We start from the raw sequence: 18181 nt of genomic DNA, 5'->3' as shown, positions 1-18181 counted from the left end.
ACAAACAGTCTCTCAGACAACAGTGCAATCAAACTAGAGCTCAGGATTAAGAAACTCACTCAAAACAACACAACTACATGGAAAGTGAACAACTTACTCCTGAACGACTACTGAGTAAATAAAAAAATGAAGGCAGAAATAAAATGTTCTTTGAAACCAATGAGAACAAAGATACAACATACCAGAATCTCTGGGACACATTTAAAGCAGTGCGTAGAGGGAAATTTATAGCACTAAATGCCCACAAGAGAAAGCAGGAAAAATCTAAACTCGACACCCTAACATCACAATTAAAAAACTAGAGAAGCAAGAGCAAACAAATTCGAAAGCTAGCAGAAGACAAGAAATAACTAATTTCAGAGCAGAACTAAAGGAGATGGAGAAATGAAAACCCCTTCAAAAAATTAATGAATCCAGGAGCTGGTTTTTTGAAAAGATCAACAAAATAGATACACCGCTAGCCAGACTAATAAAGAAGAAAACAGAGAAGAATTCAATAGATGCAAATAAAATGATAAAAAGGATATCACCACGGATACTACAGAAACACGAACTACCATCAGAGAATACTAAAAAAACTTCTAGGGAAATAAACTAGAAAATCTAGAAGAAATGGATAAATCCCTGGACACGTACATCCTCCCAAGATTAAACCAGGAAGAAGTTGAATCCCTGAATAGACCAATGACAAGTTTGAAATTGAGGCAGCAATTAATAGTCTACCAACAAAAAAGAGTCCAGGACTAGATGGATTCACAGCTGAATTTTACCAGAGGTACAAAGAGGAGCTAGTACAATTCCTTCTGAAAATATTCCAATCAATAGAAAAAGAGGGAATCCTCCCTAATTTTATGAGGCCAGACTTACCCTGATACCTAAATCAGGCAGAGACACACAAAAAAAGAAAATTTCAGGCCAATATCCATGATGAACATCAATGCGAAAATCCTCAATAAAATACTGTCAAACCGAATCCAGCAACACATCAAAAAGCCTATCTACTATAATCAAATTTGATTATCCCTGGGATGCAAGGCTGGTTCAACATACACAAATCAATAAACATAATCCATCACAAACAGAACCAATGACAAAAACCACATGATTATCTCGATAGATGGCAGAAAAGACCTTCAAAAAAATTCAACAGCGCTTCATGCTAAAAAACTCTCAATAAGCTAGGTATTGATGGAACAGATCTAAAAATAGTAAGAGCTATTTATGACAAACCCACAGCCAATATCATATTGAATGGGCAAAAACTGGAAGCATTCCCATGAAAACTGGCACAAGACAAGGATGCCATCTCTCACCATTCATTTTCAACATAGTATTGGATGTTCTGTCCGGGGCAATCAGGCAAGAGAAAGAAATAAAGAATATTCAAATAGGAAGAAAGGAAGTCAAATCGTCTCTGTTTGCAGATGACATGATTGTATATTTAGAAAATCCCATCATCTCAGCCCAAAATTTTCTTAAGCTGATAAGCAACTTCAGCAAAGTCTCAGGATACAAAAATCAATGTGCAAAAATCACAAGCATTCCTATATACCAATAACAGACAAACAGAGAGCCAAATCATGAGTGAACTCCCATTCACAATTACCAAAAAGAGAAAAAAAATACCTAGGAATACAACTTACAAAGGATGTGAAGGAACTCTTCAAGGAGGACTACAAACCTCTGCTCAATTTGTTTTTCTACAAATAGAAAAACTTTCCATGCTCATGGATAGGAAGAATCAATATCGTGAAAATGGCCATATTTCCCAAAGTAATTTATAGATTCAATGTTATCCCCATCAAGCTACCATTAACTTTCTCCACAGAATTGGAAAAAAACTACTTAGAATTTCATATGAAACCAAGAAAGAGCCTGCATAGTCAAGACAATCCTAAGCAAAAAGAATAAACCTGGAGGCATCACACTACCTGAGTGCAAACTATACTACAAGGCTACTGAAACCAAAAGAGCATGATACTGGTACAAAAACAGATATATAGACCAATAGAACAGAACAGAGGCCCCAGAAATAACACCAGACATCTACAACCATTTGATCTTTGACAAACCTGACAAAAACAAGCAATGGGGAAAGATTCCCTATTTAATAAATGGTGTTAGGAAAACTGGCTAGCCATATGCAGAAAGATAAAATTGGATCCCTTCCTCACACCTTAAACAAAAATTAACTTAAGATGGATTAAAGACTTAAATATAAGACCTAAAACCATAAAAACCCTAGAAGAAAACCTACACAATACCATTCAGGACATAAGCATGGGCAAAGATTTCATGACTAAAACACCAAAAGCAATGACAACAGAAGCCAAAATTGCCAAATGGGATCTAATTAAACCAAGGAGCTTCTGCACAGCAAAATAAGCTATCATCAGAGTGAAAGGGCAACCTACAGATATGGGAGAAAATTTTTGCTATCTATCCACCTGACAAAGGGCTAATATCCAGAATCTACAAAGAACTTAAACAAATTTACAAGAAAAAAAAACCTCATCAAAAAGTGGGCAAAGGATATGAACAGACACTTCTCAAAGGAAGACATTTATGCAGTCAAGAAACATGAAGAAAAGCTCATCATCACTGGTCATTACAGAAATGCAAATCAAAACCACAATGAGATACCATCTCACTCCAGTTAGAATGGCAATCATGAAAAAGTCAGGAAACAACAGATGCTGGAGAGGATGTGGAGAAATAGGAACACTTTTACACTGTTGGTGGGAGTATAAATTATTTCAACCATTGTGTAAGACAGTGTGATGATTCCTCAAGGATCTAGAACTAGAAATACCATTTGACCCAGCCATCCCATTACTGGGTACATACCCAAAGGATTATAAATCATTCTACTATAAAGACACATGTACACATATGTTTATTGTGGCACTGTTCACAATAGCAAAGACTTGGAATCAACCCAAATGCCCATCAATGATAGACTGGATAAAGAAAATTTGGCACATATTCACCATGGAATACTATGCAGCCATAAAAAGGATGAGTTCATATCCTTTGCAGGATATGGATGAAGCTGGAAACCATTATTGTCAGCAAACTACCACGAGAACAGAAAACCAAACAACAAACACCACATGTTCTCACTCATAAGTGGGAGTTGAACAATGAGAACACATGGACACAGGCAGGGGAACGTCACACACTGGGGTCTGTTGTGGGGTGAGGTGCTAGGGGAGGGGTAGCATTAGAAGAAATACCTAAGGTAGATGACGGGTTGATGGGTGCAGCTAACCACCATGGCACGTGTATACCTATGTAACAAACCTGCACATTATGCACATGTACTCCAGAACTTAAAGTATAATAATAAAAATCTACATTAATAATTATGTTATTAAATTTGGTACACTTTTAAAGAATGATCACAAAACATAGGTCAAAATATTCTGATTATATATTTTCAATGATTAAGAAGGCTTGATATGGAATTGGTAATTATTATGGAAGTTATTTAATAAATTTTAATTCTTTCAATTTCAAAGTAATAGCATCCAGTGAAAGCAAAGATTCCCACCCACCCACCCCCCTGCCACCCAGTTTAAAAAAGAGACTCTTATTTGTTTAAATTATTGATATGGAAATAAATTAATATATTTCTTAAATCTAAATGTATATTTGCAGGCTGCATTTTTCTGGCTTTCTTTTTAAAAGAAAAGATCAAATATGATTTTTTTCATCTCACAAAACAAAGAAAAGATCAACACAGACATAATGGGTACTCATTTCTTTATGTGTAAGAGTGCTAGTAGTAGACTTTCCAGATGACTAGGTGAGATAAAAACAAAGCATTTATTATGGAAAAAACTCTGAAAAGAGTTCTAGAAATTCTAGATACACATGGACAGAATGGTCAGCTATTCTACAGTAGTTTCACCTCTAAACTGATGAAATGAAATCAGTGGCTTTCAAATTGTATTCCAGAGAAGCTGCCAGGATTTCATAAATGTTTATACAAATTTAAATATTTTTTATTTTTAGTTACGATAAAATACACAGAACATAAAATTTACCAACAACCATTTTAAGTGTACAGTTCAGTAGTGTTAAACATATTCATGTTGCTGTGCACCAATCTCCAAAACTTTTTCATCTTGCAAAAGTGAAACTATAACCATTAAACAACAACACCCTATTTCCCTTCATCCTCAGCCTCTGGCAAATATTCTAATTTGTTTCAATTTGTATTGACTACTCTAGTACCTCACATAAGTGGAATCATAAAATATTTGTCTTTTTATGATTAGTTTATTTCATTTAGCATAATGTCCTAAGATTAATCCATGTTGTAGCATGGGTCAGAATTTCCTTCCCTTTTAAGGCTGAATAATAGTCCATTGTATGTATATACCACATTTTGTTTATTCATCCACTGTTAGAAATTGGAGTTGGTCCCACTTTTTGGCTATTGTGAATAATACTGCCATAAACATGGGTATACAAATATATCTTTAAATGTTTAAATGTATTTTAAAATACTTAAATAAGAAATGAATAAGCAAACATGAAAATGTTACAAGCCAAAGTTTCACTTGTTGCTGATCTCCAGTGTATTAATGTGTTTTTGTATAAACTTTGAAAATGAAGATTAACCTGCTCTCATATTTAATATATCTGAACTTAGTGTAAATATATCATTAGCTATATATAATGCTTGTACTGTGACACTGGCCTTTTATTTAAATTCAGGCCTGTATGTCTGTTCACATGTAGGTTATTCTACTAAAGCACTCAGCAACATACTCAAACCATCGGGCTTGAGTTTTCCTGCTTTGTTTTCTTTATGGTGTAGTACGAGGCGTCTTCAAAATGTTCATGGAAAACACACTATGAAGAAACTATGCATGAGTCTGAGCAGGGTGGCTCACACTTGTAATCCCCGCACTTTAGGAGGCTGAGGTTGGCGGATTACTTGAAGTCAGGAGTTTGAGACCAGCCTGGCCAACATGGTGAAACCCCATCTCTACTAAAAATATGAAAATTAGCTGGGTGTGATAGCAGGCACCTGCAATCCCAGTTACTCAAGAGGCTGAGGCAGGAGAATCACTTGAGCCGGGGAGGCAGAGGTTGCAGTGAGCTGAGATCAGCCACTGCACTCCAGCCTAGATATCAGAACAAGACAAGGATGGAAGAAAGGAAGGAAGGAAGGAAGGAAGGAAGGAAGGAAGGAAGGAAGGAAGGAAGGAAGGAAGGAGGGAGGGAGGGAGGGAGGGAGGGAGGGAGGGAGGGAGGGGGGGGGAGGGAGGGAGGGAGGAAGAAAGAATTTCAAAACTTTTTGCACCGAAATCAGCTTATACTAACTTGTTATAACATGGCTGAACAAGATCTTGTTTACGGCACTAAGAAAGTTAAGACATCAATTTGAAAGAGCCCCTATGAATTCTGCTAAAACAAACAACAAATTTATGGTAACGCTTGCATGGAAAAATGGTGAAATCATTAATGCTTTTTTCACAAAAAGCTTATAGGGAAAATGCACCCAAAGAAATCAGCAGTTTACAAGTGGATAACTTGTAAGAAGGGACAAAATGATGTTGAAGATAAAGCCCAAAGTTGCAGACCATCCACATTTCAAGAAAAAAAAAAGTTTGTCTTGTCTGTGCCCTGTTTCAAGAGGACCAACCACTAACCGCAGAAACAATAGCCAACACTACAGACATCTCAACTAGTTCCACTCACACAATTCTGACTGTAGGATTAAAGTTGAGCTAAGTTTCCACTTGATAAGTGCCAAAACCTTTGTACCCAGATCATTTGCAGATAAGAGCAGAGCTTTCAATGGAAATTTTATACAAGTGAGATCAAGATCCAGAAGCATTCTGTATAGTCTCTTCTCATGCTACTAATAAAGACATACCTTAGGCTGGGTAATTTATAAAGGAAAGAGGTTTAATTGATTCACTGAAGGCGAATGAGGAACAAAGTCACATCTTACATGGCAGCAGGCAAGAAAGTATGTGCAGGGTTTATAAAACCACCAGATCTCATGAAACTCATTCACTATCACAAGAACAGCATGGGAAAGGCCCCCACCATGATTTTGTTATCTCCCACTGAGTACCTCCCATGACATGTGGGGATTATTACAATTCAAGGTGAGATTTGGGTGGGGACACAGAGTCAAACCATATCACATTTCTTTGAAGAATCGTAACAGGAGATGAAACACGGCTTTACCAGTATGATCCCCAAGACAAAGCACAATCAAAGCAATGGGTACCAAGAGGTGGAATTAGTCCAGTCAAAGCACAAGCAGGCTGGTCAAGAGCAAAAGTCACAGCAACAGTGTTTTTGGATGCTCAGGACATTTTGCTTGCTGCTTTCCAGAGGTTCAAAGAATGATAAGATCTGCTTATTGTAATAGTGTTTTGAGAAACTTAGATAAAGCTTAGATAGCAGAAAAATATTTGGGAAAACTTCATCAGAGTGTCCTTTTCCACCACGACAATGCTCCTGCTCATTCTTTTCATGAAATAAGAGCAATTTTGTGAGATTTTTAATGAGAAATCATTAGAGATCTACTTTACAGTACTGATTTGGCTCATTCTGACTTCTTTTTGTTTCCTAATCTTAAAAAATCTAAAAAGAGCATCCATTGTTCTTTATTTAATAATGTAAAGAAGACTGCATTGACATAGTTATGTTCCAAGACTCTCGGTTTTCTAAGGATGGACTAAATAGCTGCCATCATTATTTACAAAAGTGTCTTGAGCCTGATGAAGCTTATGCTGAGAACATTTAAGATTTTTTTAATTTTTATCTTTTAATTTCATTTTCCAGAAGCTTTTGAGATCCCTCTATAATCTGTACAAGTAAATGCATAATACATCATATTGAATAATATCATACTATGGTTTTATGATTACTGTATAAGAATTGGTTGTTTGTTGATTCACTTTTGTATACCTGACAAGAATACCAGCAATTGTTACATAATGGAAGACTTCTGCAATCACTTACACAACATATCTTTTATTACCTACTAATATTCTAATATTCTAACTTTCTCAACCTAGTAAACACCTATACACTCTTCACAACAGTGCAAGTGTCACCTCTGTGAAGCTGCATATAATTCTCTTCTGCAGTCTCACAGATAGATCTGCTTTCTTTTTTGTTTCTCCACTGTAGTCATTACATTATTGCATGCTTCTGTCATTCCACCTTTTATTTTTTATTGCTTCTATGTTTAATTTTTTCATATTTATTGTAAATTTCTGTGTCTTAAAGACACAGACTGAGTCTTTATTCATATTTGTATATGTATTCTATTGTAGAATAATCATTCAATAAAAAATTTTTGGAAGGGTGAGTATTTATTAAGTTAAATCTAAACCTCAAACTGCAATACATTTAGCAGGTGCTTCTTGGTTTTTTTGTTTCTTTGTTTTGTTTTATTTTGAGATGGAGTCTCACTCTGTCGCCCAGGCTGGAGTGCAGTGGCGCGATCTCAGCTCACTACAACCTCTGCCTCCTGGGTTCACCCCACTCTCCTGCGTCAACCTCCTGAGTAGCTGGGACCATAGGCGCCTGCCACCACGCCCGGCTAATTTTTTATATTTTTAGTAGAGACAGGGTTTCACCGTGTTGGCCAGGATGGTCTCGATCTCCTGACCTCATGATCCACCCGCCTCGGCCTCCCAAACTGCTGGGATTACAGGCGTGAGCCACCACGCCTGGCCTAGCAGGTGCTTCTTAATAGTCGTAATTATAACCCTGGATGAATAGACAAGCATTAAGAGTCCCTATCATTCTTGATAGCTTATTTGATGAGTGTCCTAAGATTTCATAATAATCTGTTTTTAAAAGTAGTTACTATTTTAAAAAATTAACTTGTATGATTCAGGATTTTCTCTGAACAGTACCAACAAAGCAAAATACAGAAATAAATTGGATACTAAGGCTAACGTAATTGCAACTGTCATCTCTAGCAACCAAATTTAGAATTTTAGACACTTGTGTTCATCAAAACAGACTCATTGTTTTGTTATGTTCAAAATATTTAACAGTTATAAAAATAAATATATAGCATAAATTTATATTAATTGTCTTACCCTTTTGTCAGTATCATACATTCGGATTACACATACTAATGTGTTTGGTAAAAGGAGATTCCATTAAGAAAACAAAAATAAGGTTTTGAATAACTTGTAGCCAGATAATCTCTGAAAACTCCCAGTTCTCACAATTTATGAGTTAATAGTTCCTCTTCACTGTCAGCTAGTCTTCACATCCTCAGTCCTGCTTTAGATGGCCCATGGAATTATCCTGCTCGCAACCTGTAGCACCAAACTAAGACAAGGAAAAACCCCATCTATCTGGTGAGCTTGAGGAGAATTCTTAAAGGTAGAGCTATAAATTCCACTTTCCTTCCCCTTAGATGACCGTAAGGTTTAACCTTTCACCAAACTACACACTAGCTGTTTTACCTGATTATACAGGTTTGCATCCTAAAACTCATATCAGTATAGAAGACGAATATTTCTGGGTGTTACATGGATCACACTTTGTAGTGTGAGGTAGTGATGACATTGTAGTGATGACAAAGTGTACTTGATAAATTCAATTCCACAAGTGTACATTAACACCCACTCAGTGCTAGGGCTTGTGCTACATGCTGGTGATAGTTCTTTCTTCTTCCCTTCATACAGAAACTCTTTGAAAGAAAAATCTACATACTTATCTTCTCTTCCTTCTCTTTCCATTCCTTTTCAACCTTCTATCACCTGACTTCTAACCTAACACTCCATATAAACCACTCTGGAAAAGATCGTTATTACTTACTAATTGCCAAATTTAATGGACTCCAGTCAATGTTTAACCTACTGTGCCTGTTTGCTGCATTTGACATTTTGACTGCTTGTTCCTACTTTGGTTTCTCTATGTCCATTCTATCCTTCTTCTCTTTCTGCTATTTTTATATTTTTAATCTCAGAGCTCCTTTGTATCTTATTTATACCTCAAATGCTATATTTTTCAATGTCTTGTCCTTTCTTCTTTTATTTTTTCTTCTTTTTTTCTTTTCTCTTCTTATCCTCACTAGGTGATCTCATACATATCCAGGGCTTCAGTTACCACTCACATGCTGATAGATCCCAAGGCCACAGTTCTAATTTAGAGCTTTCCCTTGATAACAAATGCTGTCATATATCTCTTCTATAGAAGCCCAATGGGCACCTCAATCTAAACCTATATAAAACTCAGCTTGTTGTTGTTTCTTCTGGATTCATCTTATTCTACTGAAGTCAGGCCCCTCATTATCTCTTGCCTAAAATACTGCAAAGTCTCCAAGCTGATCTTGTTGTGAAATTCCTACTCCTCAGTCTATCCATTACACCTCTAACAGAGTGAAATTTCAAAAAGGTAAATGCGATCTTGTCAGAGCCCTACAGAAAACATATATCTGACTGACTCCAAGTACCCAGACAATAAAGTTCAAATTCCTTGGTACGATATACAAAGATTCCTTGACAACATCCCTACATTTACAGTACTACTGTAATGTACTACTCCACAGCAACTAATTTCAGTTTTCAAATAAAACATGCTATGTATAACCTTCTGTAATTCTCATATTAGTCCTTCTGTGTAGAAAATTCTACCTCACAGTTGACCTAATGAACTCTTGTACACGTTCCAAAGGAGTTCAAGTCTCTCTCTAATAAAGCTTTCCATCACTCCTCCTTACATCCCCATAGATAGAAAGACACTCATTATATTTTGCTCCTTCACTACAGCCAATTAGTATTTTCATCATGGAGTCTGATTTACTAACCTTTTTTTATGTGTCTGCTTTACCTTTACATACTTTAAGTTTCATAAAGACAGAGTCTTTGTCTTATTCATTATTTTATCCCCAGTTTGTCATATGTTAAGCATACAATAAATGATTAGTAAAAGCATGATTGCATAAATAAACTAATGTGAAAGCTTTTCTGCCCTCATCTGTCTCAAAGCCTAATGGGGAAACACATACACAAACATTAAAAATTATTAAGTATGTAGCTTCAGTGGTTGAATTGTGTGCATTCTGACTGTTATTTCCAGTTACGTCAAAGGAAGACATATATAATCACAGTAAACATAAAGTGTCTTGCTGTGTCTTTTGCAATTTGTGTGTGTGTGTGCAATTGTATGTAGTTGGTTTTATACATCCCCCAAATACTAAAGCAAAATAAAAATACAGAGCCTGAGTATAATATAAAGTTAGTCAAACTATCCATATAGCAATTTATTTTTAGAGAATAAATTTCATGAGAAATATGTGAGAAGCTACCCCTATACAAGGAACCTGTGTTTTTATCATGTCCTAAATTCTGTGGTTAACAATGGCTGTAGATTAGAACACATTTAAGGTTGTGGTCCTTTCAGCTGTTGGCAAATTCTAGAACACAAAAGTAAGAGAATACAAAAAAGAAATCCACTGGAAACTAAACCCAGTATTTGAAATTCTGAGTTGTTCCCTGGGCTTTAGTCATGTTTTTTCTCATTGGAGTAGGGTCAGTGTGACAGGGCTGAAGTAGATGGAAAAATGATGAATGTAATCAGGGGAAGAGGTTGAGGAAATTATTCTGGAACCCATGATTTAGGTTTCAAATAAAGATACTTTCCAAAGGAAATGAAACTGGTGATCTCAGTTTGCTCCCTAGCAACTACTGTAGTGGAGATGCAATATGAATGCATCGGCATGTTTCACATATTGGGAATCTCTGTGGAAATGTATAATGAGCTCCTGTTGGGTCGGTTTTCCATCCTATGCTTCAGTGCGAGGGCATGCAATTGTCCAGATATCTGCAGCATTCTGAGCTCCTCAACAAATTTTAAACGTTTTGGTGAGAAAAATAGTTTGAGGGTTTCCCTAAATACTCTCCAAGGTACCAGGCTGATAACAAAGTGGAGCCCCCAAACTTAAACTGAAGTCTGCATCATTTGAGTGTCCAGCATGGCAAGAAACTGGCTGACATTTACGTTGAAAATCACACAGGCCATGTGGCTATTGATAAGCTTATTTTCAGAAAGAAATACACAGTGACATTTAATCAAAATGTAATTCATTGGTATGAAATTTGATGAGCTAGCACAAAGTCAATTGCGTTTGATGGTTTATTTCCAATTAACTTAAGACGCATTTTAACTTTCCCTGCTTCTTAACAGTTAATTTTTTAAAATCCATTCATAAAAATTAAATAAACACAATGTGCTGAATTTAAAAATCTATCTTTATCTGTTTCCATTTTCATCTCTTTCTTTTTCAATCTCTTTCATCCTTTTTTTCTTTAAAAGAAAGATAGGACGTGAAGAAGGACTGCCATCTACTGGTATAGAAGAAACATTTCTGAAATAGATGAACAGCACCAGGTACCCTGGTGGCTTTGTGGAAAACATTCTCTGACACAAAAGAAAAGGTTATTATGCTTTACACCCTTTAAATGAAACAATGGTTAATATATTCATTTACTCACTCACTTCAACAAAATTGAATTTAGCACCTACCAGTATTGCCAAGCACTGAGCTAAATCCATAGAGAACACAGAAGTGACTAAATCATGGTACTTGATAGAAAAATCATTTCATTTTCTTTCTTTCCTCTTTTCATGTACTGTCAATAGTATACAAATATGTTTTTGTAGCATGCACTTGAGTTAATAGATTGAGGCTCTGAGGATAATATCTGGAAAATATTAAATATTTACAGGCTATGCAGCTGGCAAAAAAAAATCCCAGGAGGATGCCAGAAGCATACAAATCTCATAAATACCTCTTTTCTCACTCATTCAATATTCAGTCTACTTATTTTAATATCTGTAATAATCCCTTTAAATATTACTATTCACAAAGGAATAAAGACAGAAAAGTAGTTCTCTTGTTTTTCTTAATAGGAGATATAGAAAAGGAATATTGAAAGTGGCACAGAATACACACAGATATTGATTTCACAACATTAATACTGACAAATACATTGAGAATATTCAGCACATACCTGAGGATGTTAGCAAGCCTGCCCTAATACCTACAGTACCTACTCTATCAAGCCAGAAACACTCCGGCATTGAAAAAAGCTTACAACACATATGACCATCAAATACGAGTTTTAAAAAATGTACAAACATTACTGATTTAAAGCATTTCCATTATAAACCTTACTTTTTCATGAAAACTTGGTTTTCCCAGGACACATCAACTTTGAAGATGATACAAAGATATTTGTAGCAGAGACTCCAGCCCGATTTTATTATCACAAATCCAAACCTTCTCAGCCTCCCTCTACCTGTGGATATAACACTCATAAACCCCCTTGCCAACTGAAAGAGCATATATCTTTCATTTACTTCTATAACCTAGTCATAGTATAATGCTTGGCCCGCTATAGGTCCCCAGTACTTTTATATTAAGAGACCAAATGAATATCATTGACCTTTTTGTCCTGTGGGAAATTACAGTGGCTCCCACCAGTGAAATATCAATGCCTTGCTCTATTGCTTCTAAAGTCTCAATATTGCTTTATTAAAGAAAAAAATCATGGTGAGGTAATTTTAGACTTAAAGAAAAGTTACAAAGATAGTAAATTCTCATATGCTCTTTATCCAACGTCCCCTTAATGTTAATATCTCACATAACCAAAGTATAATTATTAAAAGTAAGAATATAAAAACCATACACTACCATTAACTAAAGCAGGGGTCTCCAACCCCTGGGTCATGGACTGGTACCCATCCATGGCCTGTTAGGAACCGGGACGCACAGCAGGAGGTGAGCAGCAGTTGAGAAGGCAAAGCTTCATCTGTATTTACAGCTATCCCTCATCTCTGGCATTACCTCCTGAGCTCCACCTCCTATCAGATCAATGGTGGCATTAGATTCACATAGGAGTTTGAACCCTATTGTGAAATGCACATGCAATGGATCTAGGTTGCACATTCCTGGGATTCTAATGCTTGATGATCTGTCACTGTCTCCCATCACCCCCAGATAAAACCATCTATTTGCAGGAAAACAAGCTTAGGGCTCCTACTGATTCCACATTATGGTGACATATGTAATTATTTCATTATATATTATGATGTAATAATAATATAAATAAAGTATGCAATAAATGTAATGCACTTGAATCATTCCAAAATAATTCCACCCTGGCCTGAGTCTGGAAAAATTGTCTTCCACGAAACCAGTCCCTGGTGCCAAAAAGGTTGGGGACCACTGAACTAAACTACAAAATTGTTTTAGTTTCTCCACCTTTTCCACTAAAGCAAATATTTATGTTCTAGGACACAGCTACACCTCGTTTTGTTGCGCTTCACTTTATTGTGCTGCACAGATACCGTGTATTTTACAAATTGAGGGCTTGCGGCAATCCTGTATTGAGCAACTCTATCAGTTTCATTTTTCCAACAGCATGTGCTCAATTCATGTGTCTGTATCACATTTTGGTAATTTTTGAAATATTTCCAACTTTATCATTATTAGTATATCTGTTATGGTGACCTGTGATCAGTAATATTTGATATTACTATCATAATTGTTTTGTGGCACCACGAACTATGCCCATAAAAGATAGTGAACTTAACAGGTAAATGTTATGTACATTCTGACTGGCTCCATCAACCAGCCGTTCCTTCATCTCTCTCTCCCTCTCTTCAGGCCTCCCTATTCCCTACGATACAATATTAAAATTAGGCCAATGAATAACCCTACTATGGCCTCTAAGTGTTCAAGTTAGAGTCACATAACTATCATTTTAAATCAAAAGCTAGAAATGATTAAGCTTATGAGGAAGGCATGTTTGAGATAGGCCAAAAGATTGTCCTCTTGTGCCAAAGAGTTAGCCAAGTTGTGAAAGGAGAAGTTATTGAAAGAAATTAGTGAACACATGAGTGATAAGAAAGCAATACAGCCTTATTGCTAATATGGAGAAACTTTCAGTGGTCTAAATAGGAGATCAAACCAGCCACAACATTCCTTTAATTCAAAACCTAATCCAGAGCAAGACACAAACTCTCTTTAATTCCAAGAAGGCAAAGAGATGTGAGGAAGCTGCAGGAGAAAGGTTGGAAGCTAGCCGTTATGTGGTACATATACACCATGGAATACTATGCAGCCATAAAAAATGATGAGTTCATGTCCTTTGTAGAGACATGGATGAAGCTGGAAACCATCATTCTCAGCAAACTATCACAAGGGCAAAAAACCAAACACCGCATGTTCTCATTCATAGGTGGGAATTGAACAATGAGAACACATGGACACAGGAAGGGGAGCATCACACACCGGGGCCTGTTGTGGGGTGGGGGGAAGGGGGAGAGACAGCATTTGGAGATATACCTAATGTTAAATGACGAGTTACTGGGTTCAGCACACCAACATGGCACATGTATACATATGTAACTAACTGGCACATTGTGCACATGTACCCTAAAACTTAAAGTATAGAAAAAAAAAAAGGTTGGAGGCTAGCAAAGGTTGACTAATGAGACGTAAGGAAAGAAGCCATCACCATAACATAAAAATGCAAGGTGAAACAGCAAGTGCTGATGGAGAAGCTTCAGCAAGTTATCCAGAAGATCTACCTAAAATTATTGATGAAGGTGGCTACAATAAACAAAAAATAATCAGTGTAGACCAAACAGCCTTATAACGGAAGAGGATCCCATCTAGGACTTTCATAGCTAGAGAGAAGTTAATGCCTAACTTCAAAGCTTCAAAAGACAGGCTCACTGTTTTGTTAGGGGCTAAAGCAGTTGGTGACTTTAAGTTGCCACTAATCCTCATTACCATTTCATTTTGAAAATCCTAGAGCCCTTAAATTTACTCTACCTGTGCTCTATAAATGAAACAACAAAGCCTAGATGATAGCACATCTGCTTATAGCATGATTTACTAAATGTTTTCAGTCCATTGTTGAGACTTACTGCTTATAAAAAAGATTGCTTTCAAAATATTACTGCTCATTGATAGTGCACCTAGTCAAACAAGAACTCTCATGGAGAGATGCAAGAAGATTAATGTTATTTTTATACCTGCAAACTCAGTATCCACTCTGTAGCCCATAGATCAAAGAGAAATTTCAATTTTCAAGTCTCATTTGTTCAGCAGTACATTTCATAAGGCTGTAGCTTCCATATAAATTGTGAATCTTCTGATGGATCTTGACAAAACAAGTTGAAAAACTTTGGGAAATAATTAACCATTCTAAGATGTCATTAAGAGCATTAGTGATTTATGAGAGAAGGTCAAAATGTCAACCGTAACAGGAGTTTGAAGAAGTTGATGACTTTGAGTATTCAAGACATTATTAGAGGAAGTAACTGCAGATGTGGAAATAGCAAGTGAACTACAATTAGAAGTGGAGCCTGAAGATGTGACTGAATCACTGCAATCTCATAATGAAACTTGAATGGATGAGAAGCTTATTCCTCTGGATGGCAAAAAAAAAAAAAGTGGTTTCTTGAGACAAAATCGACTCTTAGTGAAGATGCTGTGAACATTGTTGAAATGCCAAAAAACGATCTAAAATATTCCATGAACTTTTTTTTATGTTAATGACTTTACTTTGAGACATGATGGAAAAACATTACAGGTACACATGGAAAAGACATGATCACCAAGTGAAAATCTAACCAGAAAGCTTTAATGTCTGTCAGCTAAGCTGAAGCTGAAATTCTGGGAGCACGACATGCTGCAGGGCCAAAAGGAATGGATTAGTATTCCTCTCTTTCTTCCTCACCCTCTCCTTCAACAGAATCCACACCAACCTCCTCATAATCCTTCTCAAGGGCAGCCATGTCTTCATGGGCCTCTGAAAACTCGCCTTCCTCCATCCCCTCACCCACGTACCAGTGAACAAAGGCACGCTTGGCATACATCAGGTCAAACTTGTGGTCCAGGCGAGCCCAGGCCTCAGCAATGGCTGTGGTGTTGCTCAGCATGCACTCTGTACCATGGCCAGGTCTCCACCAGGCACCACAGTGGGAGACTGGTAGTTGATGCCAACCTTGAAGCCAGTGGGGCACCAATCTACAAACTGGATGCTACGCTTGGTCTTGATGGTGGCAATGGCAGCACTGACATCTTTGGGAACCACATCACCATGGTACAATAGGCAGCAAGCCATGTATTTACCATGGCGAGGGTCACATTTCACCATCTGGTTGGCTGGCTCAAAGCAAGCATTGGTGATCTCTACTACAGAAAGCTGTTCATGGTAGGCTTTCTCAGCAGAGATGACAGGGGCATATGTGGCCAGAGGGAAGTGGCTGTGGGGGTAGGGCACCAGGTTGGTCTGGAATTCTGTCAGGTCAACATTCAGGGCTCCATCAAATCTCAGGGAAGCAGTGATAGAGGACACAATCTAGCTAATAAGGCGGTTAAGGTTAGTGTAGGTTGGGCGCTCGATATTGAGGTTTCTACGACAGATGTCATAGATGGCCTCATTGTCTACCATGAAGGCACAATCAGAGTGCTCCAGGGTGATGTGGGTGGTGAGGATGGAGTTGTAGGGCTCAACTACAGCTGTGGAAACCTGGGGCGCTGGGTAATTGGAGAACTGCAGCTTGGACTTCTTGCCATAATAAACTGAGAGACGTTCCATGAGCAGGGAGGTGAACCCAGAACCAGTTCCCCCACTAAAGCTGTGGAAAACCAAGAAGCCCTGAAAACCAGTGCACTGGTTAGCCAGCTTGCGAATTCGGTCCAACACAAGGTCAATGATCTCCTTGCCAATGGTGTAGTGCCCTCGGGCATAGTTATTGGCAGCATCTTCCTTGCCTGTGATGAGCCGGTCAGGGTGGAAGAGCTGGCGGTAGGTGACAGTGCGAACTTCATCAATGACCATGGGTTCCAAGTCTACAAACACAGCCCAGGGCACATTCTTGCCAGCACCCGTCTCACTGAAGGTGTTGAAGGAGTCATCTCCTCCCCCAGTGGTCTTGTCACTTGGCATCTGGCCATCGGGCTGGATGCCGTGTTCCAGGCAGTAGAGCTCCCAGCAGACATTGCCAATCTGGACACCAGCCTGGCCAACGTGGATGGAGATGCACTCACGCATAGTGGCTAGGGATTAGGAGGCGAAGGCAACAGAAGCAGACACTGGGTCCCGGTTACCGTCCCCAACAAGCTAAGAGTCGAGGTAAGTAACGCACTGGGAATGTTCCATAAACTTAGTTGATAAAGCAGCAGCAGAGTTTGAGAGGATTGACTCCAATTTTGAAAAAAAAAAAAAAAAAAAAAAAGCCCTACTTAGGTAAAATGCTATCGAACAGCATTACACGCAACAGAGAAATTTTTCATGAAAGGAAGAATCAGTCAATGAGGCAAACTTCACTGTTGTCTTGTTAAAAATTGCCACAGCCACCCCAACCTTCAGCAATCACCACCCTGATCAATCAGTAGCCATCAACATTGAGGCAAGCCTCTCCATCAGTAAAGGCTCAAATAATCATTAACATTTTTAGCAATACAGTATGTGTAATTATGATATATATGATTTTTTAAATATCATGCTATTGCACACTTAATAGGTTATGACTTTTACATGCACGGGGAAACTAAAATATTATATGACTCAGTTTATTGTGAAATTTGCTTTATTGCGGTGGTCTAGAACCAAACCCACAATATCTTCAAAGTATGCCTGTACCACAGTGAATTTAGTTGTTATATCTCTTTAATCCCCCCCACCTGTGACAGCTCCTCAGTTTTTCCTTGTCTTTCATGACTTTGACACTTCTGAAGAACACAGATCATGAATTGAATTTTGTAAAATGGCCCCCACTGTAAGTTTGTCTGATGGCTTATTATGATTACACTGTGTTATAGAATTCTGGGAATAATACCACAAAGAATAAGTGGACTTCTCATCATATCATATCAGGAGGTACATGATATCAACATATCCTAGTACTGATGATGTTAACTTCAATCACTTGATTAAGATGCTATCTGCCAGGTTTATCCACTGTAAGCTCTACCTCCTGGAGAGAGAAATATCAAAGAATTTGTGCCTGTTTCTCCAGGCTCAGGTAGTTTTCTCACATATAAGCATAACGTGTATTCAGCTAAAGACTCAAGAAGAAAACCTTTCCTTATTTCTAGAGCTCTTTCTCATCACCTCACTTCTCTTTAGTGTGCTGCTCAGTGAATTTCTTTCTG

General features: G+C 37.6%; 1 long non-coding RNA gene and 1 pseudogene across 1 annotated transcript in view; both read right to left on the bottom strand.

The window, feature by feature from the left end:
• Positions 1–18181, bottom strand: part of LOC109028810 (uncharacterized) — a 724848-nt gene that overhangs the window by 645929 nt on the left and 60738 nt on the right. The gene's annotated exons all lie outside the window — the stretch shown is intronic.
• On the bottom strand, positions 15560–17158 carry LOC101125264 (tubulin alpha-1B chain-like; annotated as a pseudogene).

This window comes from Gorilla gorilla, chromosome 9 (genome assembly GCF_029281585.2).
Source record: "Gorilla gorilla gorilla isolate KB3781 chromosome 9, NHGRI_mGorGor1-v2.1_pri, whole genome shotgun sequence".
Taxonomy (NCBI): Eukaryota; Metazoa; Chordata; class Mammalia; order Primates; family Hominidae; genus Gorilla; species Gorilla gorilla.
Note: the sequence above shows the minus strand (reverse complement) of the source record. Positions and strands in the feature narration are given on the sequence as shown.